This window comes from Herpailurus yagouaroundi, unplaced genomic scaffold (assembly GCF_014898765.1).
Source record: "Herpailurus yagouaroundi ecotype Mexico unplaced genomic scaffold, PumYag 67793, whole genome shotgun sequence".
NCBI lineage: Eukaryota > Metazoa > Chordata > Mammalia > Carnivora > Felidae > Herpailurus > Herpailurus yagouaroundi.
The window spans coordinates 21,939,618-21,956,840 of NW_024420586.1; positions in this window are offsets into that span (position 1 = coordinate 21,939,618).

Consider the following 17,223-nt stretch of genomic DNA (forward strand, 5'->3'; position numbering starts at 1 on the left):
GGTGAGTCAGAGCCCCCCACTGGGCTCCGTGCTGACAGCGCATTGCCTGCTCGGGATTCTCTCTCTTTCCCTCTCTCTCGACTCCTCCCCTGCTCGTGCTCTCTCTCTCACAAAATAAATAAATAAATGTTAAAAAAAAAAAAGAAAAAGAAAAAGTCGTTGCCCACTTGTGTTCACAACAGGCAGGAGGTGGAACCAACCCAGTGTCCACTGATACATGAATGGGTAAAGGCAAAATTTGGACAGGGTCCCTGTAGCTAGACTTTTCTGAACAGTTTTAACCGTAGTGGAAGAGAGAAAGGAGCAAATTCAGGGCACCTGGCAGGCTCAGTCAGTCAAGTGTCTGTTCAGCTCAGGTCATGATCTCATGGTTCCTGAGTTCGAGCCCCACATCCAGCTCCCTGCTGTCAGCACAGAGCCTGCTTTGGATCCTCTGTCCCCCTCTTGCTCTGTACCTACCCCGCTCTCACTTGTGCAATCTCTCTCAAAAATAAAGGAACCCTAAAGAAAAAAAAAAAAAAGGAACAAATTCATATGGAATTGTAGTGGGTTGACTAATGTTCACCCAGGGATAAGGGATATCAAGCCCTGATCCCTGAAATGTGTCGATGTTACTTCATTTGGAAAAAGGATCTTTGCAGACGTGACTCTGTTAAGGATCTTGAAACGAGGCGATAGCCCTGGATTATCAGGGTGGACCCTCAACGCCATCACCTATGCGTCCTCATAAGGGAGAACCGACGGGAGATGACCCAGCCATGGAGCAGAAGGTGACGTGAACAGGAAAACAGAGGTTGGGGCGATGTGATCACAAACCCAGGAAGGCTGGCACCCACCAGGAGCTGGAAGAAGCAAAGAACAGATTCTTCCCTGGAGCCTCCCAAGGGAACACAGCTCTGCCAACTTGTGGGGCTCGAACCCACGAACCTGAGCCGAAACCAAGAGTCGGACGCTGAACTGGCTGAGCCACCCAGGCGCCCCGGAAAAGAAGGCGACCTTCGAGAAAGAGAAAAATGAAAAGGAATAAATGGTAAACGCGTGCTTGCCGGGCCACTTACAAACAATGGGGCCAGGAGACGACTTTGATCACAGCTAGTGCATGTCACAAATGTAGTTATCGGTGGTGATAGCGCTCTTCCTGGGGCAGGCCCTCTGCCTAAATTTTTTTGAGAGAGTTGAGGGGGGAGGTAAAGAGCTTTTCCCGAATCTGCCGGGTTTTGATGGCTTTTTAAAAAAAAAATTTTTTTTATGTTTTATATTTGAGAGAGAGAGAGAGCGAGAGAGAGCACGAGTAGGGGAGGGGCAGAGAGAGAGAGAGAGAGAGGGAGACACAGAATCCGAAGCAGGCTCCAGGCCCTGAGCTGTCAGCCGAAGTGGACGCTCAACCGACTGGGCCACCCAGGCGCCCCAGAAAAAAGCTCTTTAAGGAAAACACACTGTGGCTTCTTCAACTGCAGGCTACATGCATGTTCTCGGGGCCCGTGGAACTAGCTTTCAGTCCTGAAGTATTGAGTCCATTAAAGCCGGCCCATGTGGCCTCTGGCCTCACCTTATTGTTCTGGAATAGGATCCCCAACTCAGGCAAGAGCCCTACCCCTTCACAGATCGCAGGAGGTCAGAGATGAATGAGGCCTAGGGTTGCCCGATTTAGCAAATAAACATACAGGGCACCCAGTTAAATTTGAATTTCAGGGGCGCCTCGGGCTGTTAAGCGTCCAGCTCTTGGTTTCGGCTCAGGTCATGATCTCACGGTTTCTGAGTTCGGGCCCCATATCGGGCCCCACCACTGGCAGTGCAGAACCTGCTGGAGATTCTCTCTCTCTCTCTCTCTCTCTCTGCTGCTCACTTTCTCTTAAATAAACTTAAACAAGGTTTTTTGACCTTCAGATAAACAGTAATTTATTGTCTGTCCAATGCAATATTTGAAACATGTTTATGCTAAAAATAATTTATCTGAGGGGCGCCTGGGTGGCGCAGTCGGTTAAGCGTCCGACTTCAGCCAGGTCACGATCTCGCGGTCCGGGAGTTCGAGCCCCGCGTCGGGCTCTGGGCTGGTGGCTCGGAGCCTGGAGCCTGTTTCCGATTCTGTGTCTCCCTCGCTCTCCGCCCCTCCCCCGTTCATGCTCTGTCTCTCTCTGTCCCAAAAATAAATAAACGTTGAAAAAAAAAATTAAAAAAAAAATTTATCTGAAATTCAAGTTGAGCAGGATGTTCTCGCAGGCAGCCTAGCAACCCTAATCAGGAACAACCTCTGCTCTCACAGACCTCACACTCTGGCTGGGAGATAAAAATAAATGCGCTAATTACTGAGTCTCCAGTAGGGTATCGTCCAAATAATCAGGGCCAATGGCGCCAGACCGAGTCACTGCGGAATCTATTTAGGATTGTGGTGATTAAGAAGGTGGCATCGTCTTCTTGTTGCAGAAGGAATCTCAGAATTGAGATTCCGGAAAGGGAAAAGGAAAATGGGTGAAGAGTGGACAGGCGCAACACGTGGCTTTCCAGCGGTGGTGAGAATCGTTGTAGGGAAAAGGAGCAGGAGGGGAGGCCGGTACTCCTCCGGGCCAGGAAGTGAAAGGAATCGAACTCGCGGACTCTCAGCAAAGGACTTCCCAGGGGATCATCACCTCCCCCCAGTGTGTGTGTGTGTGGGGGGGGGGGGGGGTTAGGGGAAATAGCGATCAGAAATCTTGCCCCTTAGTTTCCACTTGGTATGGAGATTCTGCCTTGGAGACGAAGAGCCTTGTCTGGGCTCTACACGTGTGGGTTTGGAAGTAGGCAAGGTTGAGGAGGGCTGGGCCTGGATGCTTCTATCGTTAAACAGGGAGCCTGGAGCCCCTCATCTGAGTCCCCACACTTAGGGGAAATAAATGAGGGCAGGGTCGCATGAGGCTGTAAGTCTGCTGTTCAAGCGTGTGCGGCCGACAGACTATGAGACCCAAGGGCTTCTCATCCACCGTGAGCAGAAAGCTATGTGTCGCTACCTTACTCCCTTAGATCACAAAAAGTGTATTTAACCGAAGATGAGTTAGTAAGCTATGACTCTTGACTGAGTATGGAGAATGGTGTCATGGGGCTTCCTTCATCAAAAAAAAAGCAGAGTGGGGGCGCCTGGGTGGCTCAGTTGGTCGAATGTCCAGACTTTGGCTCAGGTCACGATCTCATGGTTCGTGAGTTCGAGGTCTGCATCGGGCTTTCTGCTACCAGCCCAGAGCTGGTCCCCCCAGCCCAGGGCTCTGTCCCCCCTCCCTCTGCCCCTCCCCTGCTCACACACGCACTCTCTCTCTCTCAAAAATGAACATTTTTTTTTTTTTTTTTAAAAAGGACTTAAACAAAAAAAGCAGAGCATTCTAGAGGGGAGGCTGATAATTCTTCAGTGCCGGGCTAAGTGTGTTTATGTTCGTCCTCCTTCAATAAAAAGTACTTTGAAGATCAGCCCAAAGTTCCAAGCTTATAATTTATGGTCATATTGAGTCAACTCCTGAACGCCATACATCATTGTCAGATTATGGTTTCTCACTTCGGCACCTACATTTTCTGGATGCCCATCCAGTCAGATGCATATAAATCTTCATTTCCCATTGGGACGATCCCAGGAACATTCAGCACTAATGTATCATTTGTTCATGTCTTCTGCTAAAATTTGTTTAAGATGAGTAGGTGTTTGGAGCTGTCGTTATGGTAGCCATATGTGGGAGTGTTTTTATTCCCTCAAGAGTTCAGAAAAGGGCATATCCCAAGAAGTTCTAATTGCACATCCAAGTACAATATAAAATCAAAACAGTATGTGAAACCCTAGCCAGGCCAAATATCTATTTTATTCCACCTATTTCCAACATTAAGTTCAGGGCTGAAAAGCAAAGCAAACACCACAAAGCAGAAACTAACTTTATTATACAGCCAGACGTTGTATAATCTGGTGCCTGAGAAAACGATTTTCAGCATAATAATCAATCTCTAAGTCTGATCAAACTATAGTCTACACTAGTATAGCAGTCGGACTCCAAACTCACATGATTTCCCTTGCGTGCAGCCAAAAAATAGAAGTCAGTCTTTGCACTGAGAAGTGTTTACTGCCCTTTGGTTTCATAACTGGTTTTGTCTTTGAAGCTGCTTGTAAACGTGCATAACAATTTCCCCCAAAGTAAAGGCTCCATTTAAACGCAAGATATTAAAAAGCATTTTCCTCCTGACATTGGAGAACTTAGGTTTTTCAAAAACTAGAGGCCCGTCCCTTTGAGGAATTTTCCAACCAGATTTTTCTCTGATTCGTCCTGCACTTCTTCCCTTTCAAAACACTTATCCTTTACCCTTTCAAAAGAAATGATGCATCTGCTGTTTTGAAAATATTTCAAGGTCTTCGTGGGAATACACATATTCTGCTCTCAAATCTTGAAATGACTGGAGTTCTGGGATACGTACTGCAGTTGCTTCCTTCCGAAGATCGCGAACGCTTTCATTTCCACAACTTTTAGAGGTTTTCAGTTCTCACGGTCCTGGGTTTCTGCACATTATATTCTCCCTCTCAAAGTATCCCATTGTGATGTTGCCCAGTCGGGGTCAGGGGTGAGAAGTATCTTCCATATTGAATTCTTGCCTTAAGAACTTTGAAACACCGAGGCTAAGGTTCCTCGGGCCCGATTAAAACCCCAGAAGGCGTGGGGTGGAGACAGAGGTCTTTACGATAGGGTGTCGTCCACCAGTGTGCCTTTTCTGCCATTCCTCTCCTGAAAAAGATGAAAGTCTAAAGCTCCAATCACGATGCCTGCTTGTGGATCTAATTTAGAGGGATGAAAGGTTTCCCAAGGAGCTTGCTTCTTAGTGTCCCTTGCGTGGCTTCCCAAAGGGTTTATTTAACCAATTCCCTATTGGTGGACGTGTGGGTCGCTCCTAAACTTTTGTTTGTTCGAACAATGCGCGATAAATAATCGGGTGCGTATGTTATTTCAAATCTGTCGGGTGTAATTCACAACTGATTCTTCGAGGTGGGATTGCCGGGGCAATTTGTAAATGCATTTGCATTTTTGGCAGATATTCCGATATATATATGCATATATATTTTTTAACACTGTAAGCCTCACATAAAAATCTTGGGTATGATTTCTGCGTAAGTGTTCTCCCCCTCCCCCCACCCCCACAGAGTGATGCTAGAGCACTCTGGCTACTCAGGGATATGACGTTGGTGTCACCTCTGGGAAGGACAGGCAGGCATGACCCCCAGGGTGATGTAGACAACATCTGTTTCACTCCTCTTCCGTTACTCTTCCTCTGTCCGCATCTGGTACGGGCTGAGTGTTTGTGTTGCCCTAAAGTTCATATACTGAAACCAAATCCCCAATGTGACGGTGTTCGGAGGTGGGGACTTTGGGTGGAGCCCTCGTGAATGGGATTGGTGCCCTTATAAAATTTTTCTTAATCTTTATTTTTGAAAGAGAGAGAGAGAGAGAGAGGGACAGAGTGCGAGCGGGGGAGGGGAAGAGAGAGAGGGAGACAGAATCCCAAGCAGGCTCCAGGCTCTGAGCTGTCAGCACAGAGCCCCACGCCGGGCTCGAACCCACAAACCGCAAGATCATAACCTGAGCTGAAAGTCGGAGGCTTAACCAACTGAGCCGCCCAGGCGCCCCTCAGTGAGCGCCCTTACGAAAGAGAACCCACACAGGATACAATGAGAAAATATCTGTCTGCCCCTTGTCCTGATTTTGGACATCCAGCCTCCAGAACTATGAGAAATAAATTTCTGTTGCTTATAAGCCCCTAGTTGATGGTCCCTTGGAAGTTTCCCAACACCTGCCTCCCAGGGAACCCTGGCGATGGCCCATCTATCCCTGTCCTCTCCCTGGTATCTTAGAACGATCCTCCAATCCTCAAAAAGCGAATGGGGATTTCAGTTCAACACTGAAGGATCAACCATGGTGGTTGACAAGTCACTGCTCTGTAGGGACCCTTTGCTTACCCTCCATCACTCCCCTTGATGGCAAGATGCTGAGGGCTCCCCTCCCAGTCTTCTCCAACCACGCACCCAGATAAAAGATGCATCACTTGCTTTTTACTCTTCATTCATACTGAGAAAAACCCTAGAATGTCAAGTCCGATAATAGAAATATGGCCCAGTGCCTGGTGGAAGGTGATCTCCGTGCTCATTTTTGAATAAATGAACCATAATCCCACAAGAAGACTATTCTTCAGTGAGTTGACCTTATGAAGAGTTTAGATTGGGTGACTGGTTAATCAGGAAGTGGATAAATTCATTCCCTTTTCTTTGCTGTCTCCCCTTCCTCCCAACTCCACTCGCAAAGGAAGTCCTGAGACAAAGTTGATAGGGCTTCTCTAGGGTACACTCCCATGGATCCAGCAAACTATTACACTTAGAAGTGGCCAGCTTGGGGCACCTGGGTGGCTCGGTCGGTTGAGCATCCAACTCTTGGTTTAGGCTCAGGTCGCGATCTCGTAGTTCGCGGGTTCAAGTCTCGCATTGGGCTCTGTGCTGACGGTGTGGAGGCTGCTTGGGATTCTCTCTCCCTCTCTCTCTGCCCCTCCACCATTCGTGCTCTCCTTCTAAATGAATAAATAAACTTAAAAAAAAGAAAGAAGTGGCCAGCTTGATAAGACACCCTTGTATTGACTCTGTCCTTCTCTTAATTCCCACAATGAGGTAACAGCATGTATGACCTCTGTCTCTGACTCTGCTTTTTGGGGAGATCAAGCTAAGATATGTAAAGAAAAAGGAGTGATAGGAGCCATAGTAAACCAGAATCTCTGATTCTAACTGAGAAGGGCTCACAGGAAGAAAGAAGTCAGACATTGGTAAGCAATGACTCAGAGAAGGCTGTAGTTCGGGAAGGCTCCTTAAACCAGGACCCTCAACAATCCTCGTGTGTTAAAAACAGAAGGAAAAATCCTTTTGCATAGTAAATAGCCATGGACATAGTCAGAAGAAATAAAAATAACAACAGAAAAAATATTTTCAAATTATATATTGCAAAAGCTCTTAACAATTGAGAAGAAAACAATCCCAGTAGAAAAATAAGTAAAAGACATGATTAGAAGGTTCACAGAAAAAGAAAAGAATCTCAAACATGTAAAAAAATGTTCAACTTCACTCATAATAAGAGAAATATACGTTTCAACTATACTGAAATACTATCTCTTGTTTATCAGATTCGCAAAAATTCACGATTGAAAATCGTGCTCTGTTGGGGCACCTGGGTGACTCAGTCAGTTCAGCATGATCCTGTGCTTTGTGAGTTTCAGCCCTATGTTGGGCTCTGTGCTGACAGCTCAGAGCTTGGGGCCTGCGTCGGATTCTGTGTCTCTGTCTCTCTCTGCCCCTCCCCTGCTCGTGTTCTGTCTCTCTCGCTCTCTTTCAAAAATAAATGAACATTAAAATCTTAAAAACAAAAAGAGAGAAAATGCACCCTGTTGATGACCTTGTGGGGAAATAGGCAGTCTTATTCGTTGCTGGTGGGAATACAAAATGTTACAATCCCTATGAAGGGAATTTGGCAATATCTAGCAAAAAAATGCAAATTTATGTACAGTTTGACCCAGCAATCTCACTTCTAAGAATCAAATGTAAATTACACCTAAACAGATTTGAAATAGCATATGCACAAGGTTATTTGCTGAGCATTATTTGAAAAGAGAAAAGTTTGGGAGTAATCCCAAAATATCCATCAATATGCCATTGTACAGCCATACAAGGGATACTAGGCAGTCATTACAAAAAGAAGAAGGAGAAGAAGAAGAAAGAAAGATAGAGGAAAAGGAAGAAAGAGAAGGAGCAGGATCTCTGTATGAATTTACCATGACTACCTTAACAAATTAGGACAAATTTAGTGGCTTAAAGCAACGGAAATGTATTCTGTCACAGTTCTGGAGGTCAGGAGTCCAAGATCAAGGTGTTGGCAGGGTTGGTTCCTTCTGAAGGCTCTGAGGAAGAATCCATTCCAGGCCTCTCTCCCAGCTTCCGGTGACTACTAACAATCCTTGACATTCCTTGGCTTGTGGCTGAATTACTCCAATCTTTGCCTTCACGTGGCCTCCTTCTCCATATCTCAAATCTCCCTCTCCTTTCTCTTGGACATCACTCATTGGATTTAGGGCCCACCCTAGTGCAAGGTGATCTCATCTTGAGACGTTTACCATACATCTCCAAGACCCTTATTCCTAGTAAGGACACATTCTGAGGTTCCAGGTAGACATATCTTATGGGGGATGCAATTCAACCCACTACAATCTCCATGTAATGATATGGGTTAATTTCCAGAATATATCATCAAGTTAAAAAAAAAAAACAAAAACAACAAGGTGCCGGGGCACTGGGTGGCTCTGTTGGTTAAGCATCTGGCTTCAGCTTAGGTCATGATCTCACAGTTTGTAAGTTCGAGCCCCTCGTCGGGCTCTGCACGCATCAGGAACTGAGATTTTTTTAGTGTAAGAGAAAAGAGATACAAGTGAAAATACTTTCAGTTTACGTTTTTTCCCAGCTCTATTGAGATATGATTAACATACAACATCGTGTGACTTTAATCAGCAACCTTCAAGCATTGCCAACAATAGTCACTGTGCTCGGGGCACCTGGCTGGCTCAGGTGACAACTCTTGATCTCCGGGTTGCGAGTTCGAGCCCTACGTGGGGTGTAGAGATTACTTCAAATTAAAATCTTAAGACAAACAAAAAAACCCAATAGTCACTGTGCTGTATATTAGATGCTCAGAACTTTTTCATTTTCTAACTGGGAGGTCGCACGCTTTGACCACTATTCCTCTCTTTCCCCCACTCCCTAGCCCCTGGTAACCACCACTTAACACCCTGTTTCTATGAGTTTGTGTTTTTTTCTGTTTTTGTTTGTGTGTTTGTTTTTTTAGATTCTGCATATTAGTGAGATCATACAGTATCTGTCTTTCTCTGACTTATTTCACCTAGCATAATACCCTTAAGTTTCATCCATATTATTGCAATTTGCAAGGTTTCCTTCTTTTTTACGGTCAAATGACCTTCTTGTGTGTGTGTGTATGTGTGTGTGTGTGTGTGTATCTTACTTTCTTTATCCATTCACCAACGGATGAATACTTAGGTTGTTTCTATGTCTTGACTACCGTGAACAACACTGCAATCAACATGGGGTGGCAGATATCTTTCAAGATAGTGAATTTATTTCCCTTGGATTTATACCCAGAAGTGGGACTGCTGGGTCATATGGTAGTTTTAGTTTTAATTTGTGGTGGAATCTCAATATTGCTTTCTGTCGTGGCTTGATTTTACATTTCAATTAGAAATATCAATTTAAGGGGCAACTGGGTTGTCCAGTTGGTTAAGTGTCCAACCTCATCTCAAGTCACGATCTCATGGTTTGTGGGTTCAAGCACCACATGGGGCTCTGCTCTGGCAGTGTGGACCCTGCTTGAGATTCTCTCTCTCTCTCTCTCTCTCTCTCTCTCCCTCTGCCTCTCCCCCGCTTGTGCTTTCTTCTCTCAAAATGAATAAACTTAAAAAAAAAAAAAGAAATATCAATTTAACACAACCTCAGGAAATCAATGAAAGCAAAAGCTGGTTCTTTGAAAAGATCAATAAAATTGAATTTTTCCATTTTATCTATGTTAAAACATTTCTTGGCACAGAACTGTTTATTGTATCCCTTTACTAGCCTTTTAATGTCTGTAGAATCTCCAGCGATAAACCTTCCTTCATTCCTGATATCAGTATTTTGTGTCTTTTCTCTTTTTTTCTTGATCAGTCTGGTGCATTTTATTTTTTTTTTTTTTTTTTTTTTTTTTTTTTGGTGCCAGAAGCAAGATGCTCAGAGAATAATGGAGACACGTGGAAACGATAAAGGAACTAGGTTGAAGAGGTTTCCACTGATTAAGCTGGACGCAATTTAAGAATAAGGAATGGACATAACTGAAAAAAATATATATAGGGAAAAAACACACACCAAAAGAGCTCCAAACTAAGCAAAGTCTGCTTTTGCAGCCCTACAGGTTATATATACTCTTAACTCTGAAAATTGGCAATTAAAGGGGAAAATCTAAGCACATGTTTTACCCTTTCAGTAAAAGTTGTATTTCATGGGTAATAAAAATAGTCCCAACTGTAAGGGAAAGCCCCTTATTTAAAAAAAAAATTTTTTTTTTAACGTTTATTTATTTTTGAGACAGAGAGAGACAGAACATGAATGGCGGAGGGTCAGAGAGAGAGGGAGACACAGAATCTGAAACAGGCTCCAGGCTCTGAGCGGTCAGCACAGAGCCCCACGCGGGGCTCAAACTCACGGACCGCGAGATCATGACCTGAGCCGAAGTCGGACGCTTAACCGACTGAGCCACCCAGGTGCCCCTATTTAAAAAAAAAAAATGTTAATTTATTTGTTTTGAGAGAGAGAGAGAGCACGTACAAGCAGGGGAGGGGCAGAGAGAGAGGGAGAGACAGAACAGAATCCCAAGCAGGCTCCCTGCTGTTAGTGCAGAGCCCGATGCAGGCCTCAAACCCACGAACCATGAGATCATCACCTGAGCTGAGATCAAGAGTTGGATGCCCAACCGACTGAGCCGCCCAGGCGCCCTGGAGACCTCTTCATTTTTGCAGAATGTTTGGCAATTAATGGAGAAGAAATGCTAAAATTAGAACGATCACCATTTTGCTATCCTCACTGAAATAAATTGATTGACACCAAAATCATCAATGAATACTGAAACCCTTCTTCACCAAATGAATACCAAAACCATCATATCTCCATTGCCTCATGGAAAACTGGATATGCCCAAGGCATCGTAGAAAACTTGCTAGTTGAAAAACAGAAAAAAGAAACGTTAGTTTCATAATGGGGAGATCTAGAATGTAGGGAAAAATTATGAAAGACTGTGCTGTACGGGTTATCTGGGCCTTTCCTTGTCTTTGAGCTCTTTTACAACTCTTTAAAATGTAGGGATATGAGAATGATACGAATAATTCTTACCCGTAGAAACAGAAACTGTCTGGTAGAGATGCGGATGATTACTGCCCTATGGATATTGACCATCTTAAGCCAATTCATTTCCACATTTATTCAGCTGGTGTATGTGTCAGCGTTTTAGATTTTCCTTCGAATCACTTATAACATCTTACTGATTTCCTCATTAATTAGGGGGTTTGAGCGTCCTGAGTTTGTCGTTTTCAAAAATTGTGCTTTTAACTAGCAGACACCGTCTTCGTTCAGTGGATAAAGCTAACATCGTTCATAATGGACGCTTAAAAAAACGGGCCTTCGGATGTGATATATATGAAGCACACACCATCGCCTACGTTCTTGAAAAGAATGCTTAACCTGAATCTAGTCAAATCTTTCTATTTAACTTCGTCTTGGCAGATTCACTGTGGGAAGAGAAACAGTTTAAATGATACAAAAGGGAAATAAAATCTACAAAGTCAGAATGTGAGACAGAAAATATTTGATCATTCTCATTCGAAAGTCAATGTCATGAAATAAAACAAAGGTCTAGATTAAAAAAAAAAGACTGAACCAACATAATTACGAAAGACAACGATCTTTGATTGGATTTTGACTCTAAAAAATAGTGAGAAAAGGCAATCTTTAAGCAACGGGAGACATTGGTAAAATAAATAGGTATTCGTTTATTTATTTATTTTTGAGAGAGAGAGAGAGAGAGAGAGAGAAAGAGAGAGAGAGAGATGGAGTGTGAGAGGCAGAGGGGCAGAGAGAGAGAGAGAGGGAGACACAGAATCTGAAGCAGGCTCCAGGCTCTGAGCTGTCAGCACAGAGCCCACGTGGGGCTTGAACCGGTGAACCATGAGATCAGGACCTGAGCCAAAGTTGGACGCTTAGCCAACTGAGCCACCCAGGAGCCCCTAAATTTTTTTTATTTTTAAAAAGATTGTTTTTTAATGTTTACTTATTTATTTTGAGAGAGAGAACGTGAACAGGGGAGGGGCGGAGAAAGAGGGAGAAAGAATCCCAAGCAGCCTCCATGCTGCTGCTCCACTCGGGGCTCGAACTCAGGAACCATGAGGTCATGACGTGAGTCTAAATCGAGAGTCGGACACTTAACTGACTGAGCCACCCAGGCGCCACACTAATTATTGTTCATTTTCTTAAGTTTATAATACTAGGGTTGTTTCATAGGAGGATGTGACTTATTTGGAGATAAATGCTAAAGTTCTTAGGAGCGAAGTATCATGATATCCATACTTTTAAATAGTTCAGAAATAAAGCAAACAGGGCAAAAGGCTAACAAGTGTTAAAACCAGTTAGTATGAATAAGACTGTTCAATTTCCTATTGATAGGGAAAAATCTGTTATAGGATGGCCGCCAGGACTGATAGGGAAATTCCAGACCCTGCCTGAAGACTCCCCTTCCAGATTCTTCTTCCCACCCTGCTTGCCACCACCAAATTACCACTAATGAGGAATGAGGAAGTAACAGACTATAAATTGTCCCCTGCACGTATGCTCGGGACTCAGACCTCTGGAGAATGAGCTCCTCTGAGCCTACCAGTGTAAAAGAAACCTCCAGCCTTCCAAGATCTCCGAGTGCCGCTTGGTTCTTCTGCTGGTTCTTCTGTGTCTCCCCCTCTCTCTCTGCCCCTGCCCTGCTTGCACGCTGTCTCTCTCTCTCTCTCAAAAATAAATAAACATTAAAAAGAAGAAGAAGAAGAAGAAGAAGAAGAAGAAGAAGAAGAATCAGCTCAAGAGGCGCCTGGGTGGCTCAGTCGGTTAAGCATCTGACTCTTGATTTCAGCTCAGGTTGTGATCTCACGGTTCCATGAGATGGATCCCCGAGTCGGGCTCTGCACTGACAGAGTGGAGCCTGCTTGGGATTCTCTCTCTCCCTTCTCTCTGCCCCTTCCCAGTGCACGTGCTCTCTCTCTCTCTCTCTCTCTCTCTCAAAATAAATGAATAAACATTAAAAAATTGTTAAAAAAAATAACCAGCTCAAGATAATCCTTATACCAAGGAAGCGTATTTTGAGGTGACAAATTGCGCTCCCCTTCATTGTATGCTTGAAATGCATCATGATAAAAATGAGAATAAAAGAAATCCTTATGTAGGGAGGCACCATGGACATCTCACTGAAAACAACGAGTTGGGAAGGCAACTTCATTCACGTTTGCTTTCCTTTTTGTCATTCATCCTTCATAATATCCCAATTTCATCATGGTACTTTAACGAAATTAACGGTGCTCAATTCATAATGGTATAATTGTTTGTGGGCCATTAGTAACTTTCATTAGTAACTTTCAAGGGATAATCCCATCTAACAGGAACCCGGTGACACCAGTGGTAATAGTGGGTGGTCTATTAATCATGAGTACCAAGTAATTAATTAAAATAGTCTATTAAATTAGATAAGACGTGTGTGTATAAAAAGGCTCAAATGGGCTGCTCCCAGATTCATATAAGCCATCTAGGTCCCAGGGCATGAGGATTTGGACTCCTGGGGCATAATTCAACCCTGTAATTTTGCGAGTGAGAAATACAGGCAAAGGAGATCAAGTCTTCGAGCTTGTGGCAGGGTTGAGATGAGAAACGAAATATGGCAAATCCTTGGATCGAGAGTGACTTGTTCGGCGAGTATTCGGCAAGGCAAGCAAACATTTCTAATAAATTTTGACTTGCTAAACGAGCGATGTCTTGCCATATGCCTAGTACGTGATGCCAAATGTCACATGATCACAGCTGAGCCAATGGTTTTTGAAATTCGCTTTGATATACGAGCGCTTTGGATTACAAGTATGTTTCTGGAATGAATTATGTTCTCAGACCAAGGCTTCACGGTATACTGATTCTCAGCGTATTGTGCTTATTATTCCTCTTGCTACCCAGTGGTCGTCAATAGGTGGGCCCATCTGAGGGACACTTGGATAGGTGTCATTGATGGGAGTGATCTGGTTGACAGAATGACTTGGGGTTGCTAATGGCATTTAGTAACTAGAGGCTATGGAGGCTAAAAGTGCTACAATTTTAAAGCGTGTCTAACACAACAAAGATCTGTCCCACTCAGTTGCCACTAGTGCACCCCCCCCACTACACACACATACACACACACACGCGCACACACTGAGAAATTACTACCCGAATACAACTTAATGCCAACTTGGCTGATTACATGCACAATGTAATACCAAAGAAAATTCAGAATAGGCAAGAAAAAAAATTATTTTTAGCCATTAATATTTTTAAGAATCAAATTTCGTTCTTACCAATATTTGTTTTGTGTTTTGGTTAAACTTTACCTGGATTTTCCAGTCAAATATCAAATGGAAGACGTGTGACGCTCCAGAGTGTGTTGGGGAGATCTTGAGATTAAAACCATTTCACATAAAACTTACGTTGATGTCAACTGTGAACAAAACTAGAAAAACCTAATTTACTAAGGAACAAAAACTTCTCTCTCCAATAGAACAAACAAACACAAACAGAATAGGGGCACCTGGGTGGCTCGGTCGGTTGAGCGTCTGACTCTTGATTTGGGCTCATCTCATGATCCCAGGATCGTGGGTTCGAGCCCCGCCTTGGGCTCTGCCCTGAGCACGGAGCCTGCTCTAAATACTCTTTCTCCCTCTGTCCTTCTCCCCCACTCGCTTGCACTCTTTCTCTCTCTCTCTCTCTCCCCCTACCCCTTCCCTGCTCATTCGCACGTGCACACCCACTTTCTAGCTAAAATTTTTTTTAAAAATCCAAAAAAACCCAAACAAACAAAATAAAATAGACCCGACTAATGAACCCACTTGACTTGAAATTGAATCTCCTTTTGTTTTCTAGGCTCAGTGAACTGGAGGGAAAAAAGAATCACAATCTGCTCAAAACAATCCAACATTTCAAACTATTCAAGATCATACAAATGAACAATAGTATGTGTCGAAGAGCTGTGGTTAAGAGGAACTATTGACTGTCTTGTATATCACAGGCCTTTTGTACTCTTTTTATTATTATTATTTAAAACTTTTAAACGTTTATTTATTTATTTATTTATTTATTTTAAAATTTTTTATATGTTTATTTTTGAGACAGAGAGAGACAGAGCATGAAAGGGGGAGGGTCAGAGAGAGAGGGAGACACAGAATCTGAAATGGGCTCCAGGCTCTGAGCTGTCAGCACGGAGCCTGATGCGGGGCTCGAACTCACAGACCATGAGATCATGACCTGAGCCGAAGTCGGACGCTTAACCGACTGAGCCACCCAGGCGCCCCTAAACATTTATTTATTTTTGAAAGCCAGAGAGAGACAGAGCTCGAGCGGGGGAGGAGCGGAGAACGAGGGAGACACAGAATCTGAAGCAGGCTCCGGACTCCGTGCTGTCAGCACAGAGCCTGACTCCGGGCTTGAACCTATGAACCGTGAGATCGTGACCTGAGCTAAAGCTGGATGCCTGACTGAGCCACCCAGGTGGCCCTGGCCTTTTGTACTTTTAAAAGGAATATAGCTACCCATATTTTGCACTTACCTTAACAATTAGTGTTCAGCAGATAGGCTTTATTTTAGAGGCAAGAACATAGAAGCAGAGAACACACAACGTGTTCCGGAATATACTTGGTGGTCCCAAAATGGTATGATACATCCATTAATATAAGTCTTAACTGAGTACCTGCTGTCTCTGGGACTGTGGTATGTACTAGAAATAAAATATCTTCATTTCAGTAATACATTGTACAGAGTCTCATGGTATCATGGACAATATGTAGAAATATGGATGGCATTCAAGAATTTGGCAAATTTGTGATTGATTAAATAATGATACCAAAAAGGTTAAAAAAAATTTTTTTTAATGTTTGTTTATTTTTGAGACAGAGAGCGAGACAGGCAGACTGTGAGTGGGGGAGGGGCAGAGAGAGAGGGAGACACAGAATCGGAAGCAGGCTCCAGGCTCTGAGCTGTCAGCACAGAACCTGACACGGGGCTTGAACTCACGAATCACGAGATCATGACCTGAGCCGAAGTCGGATGCTTAACCGACTGAGCCACCCAGGCGCCCCAAAGGTTCTGGTTTTAATTAATGGATCAACACCAACCAGGGTGGAAATCTAGCTACTTACGCAGTCTCTTCATCAATCTCTTTAGCATGTTTACTAACAATTTAAGTGAAGGTACAAAGACTTGTTTTTAAATCATAGGGTTAACAAGAATTAAGTTCAGAAGGATAGTATTCTTGGTGTAAGGACACAGAGAGAATTCTACAGGCTGGAATGACGTGCTTGATAAGCAGGATGAAATTTGAGAGGGGTAAATTCAATGTACATTTCCATATTTGGTTCAAAGAATTTGATTATACACGTTCAGAATGGAGAAGACAAGGCAGTTTGGGGATAGAAAGAATTAGGGATAACTATCTCCGTAAAAGGTTGACCTGAGCTAACACTTTGATGTGGCTCTTAAAAACCAGCTCATTGGGGCGCCTGGGTGGCGCAGTCGGTTCAGCGTCCGACTTCAGCCAGGTCACGATCTCGCGGTCCGTGAGTTCGAGCCCCGCGTCGGGCTCTGGGCTGATGGCTCGGAGCCTGGAGCCTGTTTCCGATTCTGTGTCTCCCTCTCTCTCTGCCCCTCCCCCATTCATGCTCTGTCTCTCTCTGTCCCAAAAATAAATAAACGTTGAAAAAAAAAATTAAAAAGAAAAAAAAAAAAAAAAACAGCTCATAACTGAGCCCTGTTTAAAAGAAGCAAAATATCAAGACCACTGATTTGCAACCCCTTCTATCCCAACACACCAGCGGCTAAAACAACCAGGAAACCAGGGCCAGACCTTTATCTTAACGAGGTGGAGGAAGTGAAGGCAGGCCCATTTTATTTTATTTTACTTTATTGTTTATTATTTTTTTCAACGTTTATTTATTATTGAGAGACAGAGAGACACAGAGCATGAGCGGGGGAGGGGCAGACAGAGGGAGACACGGAATCCGAAGCAGGCTCCAGGTTCCGAGCCGTGAGCACAGAGCCCGATGCGGGGCTCGAACTCACAAACCACGAGATCGTGACCTGAGCCAAAGCTGGAAGCTCAACTGACTGAGCCACCCAGGCGCCCCTAGGCAGGCCCATTTTAAAGACTGATCCTTGAACTCACTCTTCCTCACTCTGGGCTACATCCAGGTGGGTAATTGTCCCATGATTCTCCAGTTTGCTACATTTTAGGAAGAATATTGACAACCGAAGTAAGTTCTCAACAGGGAAATTGGGAGAGTGAGGCAATTGGATATTCATAAAATGAAAACTGGAAGGAAAAAAAAAACCCTCGA